This window comes from Sinocyclocheilus anshuiensis, unplaced genomic scaffold (assembly GCF_001515605.1).
Source record: "Sinocyclocheilus anshuiensis isolate Anshui unplaced genomic scaffold, SAMN03320099.WGS_v1.1 scaffold204, whole genome shotgun sequence".
NCBI lineage: Eukaryota > Metazoa > Chordata > Actinopteri > Cypriniformes > Cyprinidae > Sinocyclocheilus > Sinocyclocheilus anshuiensis.
In genome coordinates, this window is record NW_015557064.1 from 66016 (window position 1) to 73448 (window position 7433).

The 7433-nt window shown below is 39.6% G+C and overlaps 1 pseudogene; it reads left to right on the forward strand.

Moving 5' to 3' along the window:
- The first annotated feature begins 4025 nt into the window (after positions 1–4025).
- Positions 4026–7433, forward strand: part of LOC107676585 (neuromedin-K receptor-like) — a 6433-nt pseudogene continuing 3025 nt past the window's right edge.

The following is a 7433-nucleotide window of genomic DNA, read 5'->3' on the forward strand; positions in this document are numbered from 1 at the left end:
ATTTATTTTCATTTTTAGTTTAGTGAATTTAATGTAATTTTATTTTTGTTTTTAGATTGCAATGTTACAGTGTTAGAATGAAATTTGATTTTAACCCTTTTTGCACATAATATAAGGCTTACGGTTACATTCACTTTATTTGTTTTCATAGCCTTTAATATATTGTTTTGTTGGACAACATTGGGTGGTAAATTAAATTTATACATATATTAAATACACATTTTTAAAATACAAATACAAAAACGAAAATACCGAGATATATACCCTATATCGCAAATCGGCCAAAAAATACAGAGATATGAATTTTTGCCCATATCGCCCAGCCCTAATGAGCATGTAGATGTTGTCTTACAACAACTTCCTCTTTCATGGCATTAATAGCATGCTCTAGCACGTAGTAAGACAAGACCATTCATTATTTTTAACCATGTCAAAGGATTATTTCAACACCCCATAGGCGGAGCGTGTGTAAGGCCAAGGGGACTTGGGGCAAAAATGCCACTAAATTGGACAAAAATGCCCCTGGCTATATATAATTTATTCGCTGTTTGAATAACCGTGGACAGGAAATGTTAGGCTATCAATTTCTAACGTTTTTATTAAATTGTAATCACGTTAAATACAAATTCAGTCCCATTAAACATTTTTTTAGCCTAAACTCATGTCTGGTCCTTGCCTAAAAAGACGGGTATGATGTTTAATACATTTGGCTGCTTTTAGCCCTACCCTGGAGTTGGTTCACCCTCCGCCTATGCACCACCCTATGTGAATCTGAGAGGAGGAGATATATTAAGAACCCAAATTTTATTGGTCTATGTCAGTGCCCCTTTTCCTAACCATCCTTTTGTTTGAGAAATGATCCAACTGAATGGCCCAACGTGAAATACCCCGACATCTACAGCTATTTGTGTCCGAAACGCTCGTTTTTTGGTGGGTCGACAGCTTATAAAAACGTAGTTCTGGGTTTTTTAGCTTGTTTACTGTACACCTTGTCACATAGCAGCTTTTAGGCATTGCTCTGTTTTTTGTTATAAGTCCCGCAATAGAAAGTCAATGGAGAGCGTTGGATTGTCCCCCCACACCCCGGTGTGGGCGTGGCCTAAATGCGCTCTCTCTCTCTCTCTCTCTCTCTCTCTACGGCTCTGCTCTGTCTCTATCACAATGTTTTGATTGATGGGTGGTTTGTCCAATGAGCATTCACATCCCTTGTTTACTATTTATATTTCAGAAGAGTTTATTGTTTTAGAGATCAGATGTTTGTAGGACATTATTACTTTTTGATTTAACATTACAATTAACACGAAAATTTTATATATTATTGTTATATATTAATGGTATATAAAGATATTGAATATAATGAAACATTACCATTTTCATTATTCATTATTAGATTTATATATCTAAATAGGCCTAGATTTTAAATAGGTTATTAATGTAGACACCACTGATTTAACCTCTTTTTTGACTGTTGACAGCGTCCTATTCTTCCCTTATCCATTTTCTGGCTTTCTCCCCTTTATGCCATCGCCATTGTATACAGATTTAATCCATAAACACTTGGAAGAAATAAATACAGTGAGCTTTTTTTAACATATATATGAATATACACATAGATCATCAAAACATTTTTTTTTGCACGAGAAGAACCTCAACAGATTAAGCTCACAAAATCTCTGGCAAAAATTCCCATAAAAAATAAATTAATAAATTAATAAATAAATAAATAAATAGGCTACATTTATTTTAGGGTAAAATGGGGTTAAGAGAGGGTAAGATGCTCTCCTTAAGAACAATGTAGATAAGTTTAGCATATGCAGGATGATGATACATCAGCCAGTGTCTTTAAGGGATTGCTATTGCTAATTTAGCTGTTATAGCAATGTAAAATATGAAAAGTCTATAGTAACTGCACCATGCAGCCCCCACCCCAGAAAGTACAGAAAGTATGTATTTTTTACAGAAAGTAATAATAGCTTTTGATATAATATTAATTATATAATTATTCATATTTCAGATTTTATCTGTCATTAATGTAACATACTAAATCAACTGTTCTATTTAATATTTTATTTTGATAATTTAGTTAGTTAGTAATTTAGAATAATTGAATAACCGATGACAGACAAAGCAGAATCCAAGTAAAGGAGTGTCAGGATTATGGACTATTCTGTGTGTGTTTTTGCCCCTGTGACCCAGTTTCTTCCTCATGTTGATTGTGTTTATTTGATTCCAGTTGTGTCTCGTTCCTCCCCAATTATCCTGCCTTTAAAAGCCCTAGTCCTTTCAGTTCTTGTTGGTCGGGTCTACTTGTTGAATGTCCTCCTTATTCTCGGTTTTCCTGTGGATTATTAAAGACTGTGTTATTCAAGAACACCTCGTTTTCTCTTTCCTTGCTCCCCGAGTGAATTGTGATAGAAGACCCGACCGATACAGTTACCTCCGTTTGTACCCTCCGTTTCCCCTCCTTCGCCCAGAATTCATCCTCCTCCTGCTGGAGCAGATTCGCTCGAGGGTCATACCAGACTGTTTCTGGCTGTGGCCCATCTCACCACCTATCCCGTATCCCGGCTCTGAGCGTTCTATGACGCCAGCCTCAACACCACGTGCAGAGTGCCGTCTTCCGAAGATGGCCCTCGAGCTGAATTCGCCGCCTTTGTGGAGTGGACACTGGCGAGAAATGGATCTCCGTTCCCCGCCGGTTCCCAGGAATTAATCGCCAGTGCCACTCCCGACCCAGAGCCCAGCCCACAATCTCCCCGATGCGCATGCCGGTGGCCTGGGTCCTGCTGTGCTCCTCTTGCTCCGGGTCCACCCTGTCTCCTCCCTGGCTCCTCCCTCCTTCGTCGCCCCCCCTGGTCTCTGTCTGCCGGCCTCCTCCCGGATATCCGTCCTCCTCCGGAACCTCCTCCCAAGTTCCCACCCATGCCTCCCTCTGTTGTTGTTACGGTGCGAGGACGCACCTTCCGGGAGGGGGCGTTATGTCAGGATTATGGACTATTCTGTGTATGTTTTTGCCCCTGTGACCCAGTTTCTTCATGTTGATTGTGTTTATTTGATTCCAGGTGTGTCTCGTTCCTCCCCAATTATCCTGCCTTTAAAAGCCCTAGTCCTTTCAGTTCTTGTTTGTTGGGTCTACTTGTTGAATGTCCTCCTTGTTCTCGGTTTTCCTGTGGATTATTAAAGACTGTGTTATTCAAGTACTCCTCGTTTCCTTGTTCCTTGCTCCCCCAGTGAATTGTGACAAGGAGATTCATCTGAAAAGTAATTTACATATTTATTAGCACATTAAAAGAGCGAAGATATGTCATAATAGCAATGCTGTGAATGCAACATTTAATGATCTCACTCAATTAACCTATAGGGTTTAATGAAAAATATCTAATTAATGGAAATAAATATTACATAAAACCCCAAGAATTACAATAAATATTTGATTTAAAATAATAACACTAGTAACAAACAACATGCAACTTGGGGCCATATGCAGTTCTCTGTCATCTTACCCGAAGGGAATAGAAACTTTAACTTTTACTCTACAAACCCAAAAACATTGATTTGTCCACATATCCCTAATTAACAAATAAACACAATGATCACCGTTTTCCAGAGACACAAAATTAAAAATAGCGTAGTCATTCATCAAAAGTGCTGAGATGGAATTTTGCGCCAGTTCTTCGGGACATCAACTAGGAATAGCCTACTGCTCGAAGTGTCCAAATAAGAGTAATGTATAACTCACTCTCCACTTCCTCCACCTACTGCCCACCTATCTCATTGCTCTGACAAAATGAACAAATATCACCTCACACAATTGGATAAATGAGGGGTATCTGCAACGTCTCAGCAGAACAAGCACAGCAGACCTCACACATGCTCTAAACTGTAACATAATTCCATTAGTGTACGCTACAGGGGTTTGACAATTATTGACAGCAAGCTGTCCACGGTTAACTCGTCAATTGCATGCCAATTAAATATTTTGCTTATCGTCAGCTTTTTAGTAGAAGGAAAGCAGGATGCTGTGCGTCACAATGCGCGCTGGCAACAGTGTGTTTCATTCAACGTCACTGCAATGGACCCGACACACCTCCAACACTTGGCACACATTCCTTCAGTTTTTCAGTGCTATCATCCCTGCAGGCGCAATAACGCACTTCAGCAGGCAGTTTGGACACAAGGCGGCACAAGGCGCACTGACCACTCACAGTTTGGAAAATCAACTGCTGCAAATGTCTAAAATACACTGGTTTACTATGTCGTAGCGACAGCAGAGTGAGTCACTCACTGGAATAAGCATACAGATTGATTTATCACCTGTGACAACGGACAACTACGATGGATCCCACTTTGGACCCCCTTTCAACATCTCTTCTCTACGACGAGGAAGATGGAAACGAAACCTCTACCAATCTATTTGAGCAGCCGGACTGGCAGGTGTCACTATGGGCGATTGCATACTCCTTGATCGTAAATTTCGATAGGCCTACTGTACATTTCAAAACTTATTCCCAATAACAGCAATGTTCTCAAGTATTTATTCAATGGCGGCTATTGCTGTTGACAGGTAAGCAGACAACAAAGCACTTAATTGAAAATCATTGCAGTTATTTTACTACAGTAAAATTTATAAATTGCAATTAATAATCTTTTTTAGTTCTCTTTAACTTTACCATAACATGTTCCCATGGATTAAGATAATTAATCATCATCCTAACATGACATTAACTATGTCATAAATCAGTTACAGCTTGTAAGTTCCTGAAAGCATACATGAAGTTCTATATGATCTGCTACCCTTCTTATGACAGCTGGTTTAAAATGTTTTTTTTTGTTTTTTTTTTGCTGGTCATATATTAAGAGCTGGTCCAAGCTGATCTAGATGATGAATCAGGTGGACTGACATCCACCTGGTAGACCTTAATGAAGCTGGTTAGAGTCCCCCCCCCCAGCAGGGATATAAACCTAATTCGGCCAAATTTTAGGTTTTGTCAATGTACATAGAGGAAAATAGCTCTAAATGCATCAACTCAAAGGCTAAAGTATAAAGCTTTTATCTGTGCTCCACCATCTACCACAGACGGTCAAAAGTAGTTAATGGTATTTGCTATGAAAATAAATATTAGAAACCTTATTAATTTTGGCCCCATTTAATGATAAATAACTCATTTGTCATATAGTCATTGTCTTTAGCAAGTGTCATGGTTATCTTAAAAGTGTTTTGAAAATCGTTTATATGCTGCAATCTATTGTGATTAAGTGATTAGGACAATTCAACTTTCAATGGGTCTAAATAAGAACCTGTGCACATGTAGTTCGCGCGCCCAACGTCCCCGAACATGTCAAATATGCAATTTCCCTGCGGCTTAAGTTATGAAAGTCCTTTTACTGCGCGCAAATCATGCATTTGTGATATTCCTGGATAATCGATTCCAGTTGACCTGGTGACTCGTGCGCAAAATGGGTAGATACACTTCGCGCTGAGTGTAGATCGCTTTCCACATTGTGCTCTGATGATACGAATAAGAGTCTGATTTAGTGACATTATGCATGCAGTAAATTCCGTCCAAAAAAAGCACCGTAATGCACTGAATGGCAATATAAGGGAAAGTCGACAAAGTGGTATTGGCAACCTTTTCCATTTTGTTATTCATATATGGCGCTTTTCCACTGCATGGTACGGCACGGTACGGCTCCGTAAGGGTTACTTTTTTGAGGAAGTACAGACGTTGCTCTCGTTGATAGCAGAGGAGCGGATCCAGTGAGAGCTTGATGGGGCGACGCGGAATGAAAAAGTTTTGTAGGAGTCGCGGCAGTAGAGGCGGCGCAACTATAATGACATGTGAATAATCCCGCCCACTCTAAAGCGGTACTGAACTGCAGTGGAAACGCAAACCGAGCCGAACCGAGCCGTGCCGTACCGTACTGAGCCGTACCGAGCCGAGTCGTACCACGCAGTGGAAAAGCGCCTATGGTATATGTCATATTTATGGTAGCCTATCATTTAAAGGTATACGTTCACTGTCATTATGATGTTGTTGGCTGAAATCCACAGATATATGGCTATAATTCACCCTCTGAAGCCCAGGCTCTCCTCCACTACTACTAAAGTTCTGATCGGGGTCATCTGGATTGTGGCTTTTTCACTGGCTTTTCCTCAGTGTTATTACGCCAGCACAAATTTCTACTTCCCTCGGACTGTTTGTATGGTGGAATGGCCTGACGATTATGGAGGGAAACATCAGCTCTCGTAAGAAAAATAAGACAAAAAATGTATCCTTTTAATCTGTATGATTCACACAAGTATTTGCTCAGTTTTGACTGACAAGTAAATTGTTAATAAATTCCCTTTGAATACGCAGTAATAACTATGGTTGAGATAGCTATTTTTTGCAGCCAGGAAAACATATGAGGTTAAACACTGAGAGTAATTTTGCACTTGTCAAAGATTTTAATGCCCATCAAAGGCATTACATAGGATTTATTATTATTATTATTATTACATTACAGTAGAGGATTCTTACCTAAAATGTTCATTTATGTAGATTTGACTCGTGAAGTGATGCTTGATCTCACTAGGTATCAGATTGCTGTGATTATCCTGATCTACTTGCTCCCTCTGCTGGTGATGTTGGTGACCTACAGCCTGGTGGGAAGGAGGCTGTGGGGCAGCGAGATCCCTGGAGAAGCATCAAACCACTACCAGAACCAGATGCAGGCGAAACGCAAGGTCAGTGATGCTAGTCTTTACTCATGTCATTTTGTTATTTTTATCCAGTTTCTCCAGTCACCTAACTAAGCCATGCGTCTACATGCACATTGAGATGAAGGCAGTTCTACGGTGGCCGAGAAGTGCAAAACAAATAACAATTCTGAAAACAAAATAACAAATTACAAACGCAAATGCAAGTCTAAAAAACAAAATAACAATTCAGAAAACACAACAACAATTCAGAAAACATTATAACAAGTCAGAAAACACAATGACAAATTCGAAAACTCACGGATTACTCACCGCTGACTGGACGAGACATATATATGAGATTTGAAAAGGGAGAAAAAAAAAGTTTGGCAAAAGGCGGGATCGAGGAGGCTGTGGGGCAGCGAGATCCCTGGAGAAGCATCAAACCACTACCAGAACCAGATGCAGGCGAAACGCAAGGTCAGTGATGCTAGTCTTTACTCATGTCATTTTGTTATTTTTATCCAGTTTCTCCAGTCACCTAACTAAGCCATGCGTCTACATGCACATTGAGATGAAGGCAGTTCTACGGTGGCCGAGAAGTGCAAAACAAATAACAATTCTGAAAACAAAATAACAAATTACAAACGCAAATGCAAGTCTAAAAAACAAAATAACAATTCAGAAAGCACAACAACAATTCAGAAAACATTATAACAAGTCAGAAAACACAATGACAAATTCGAAAACAAAA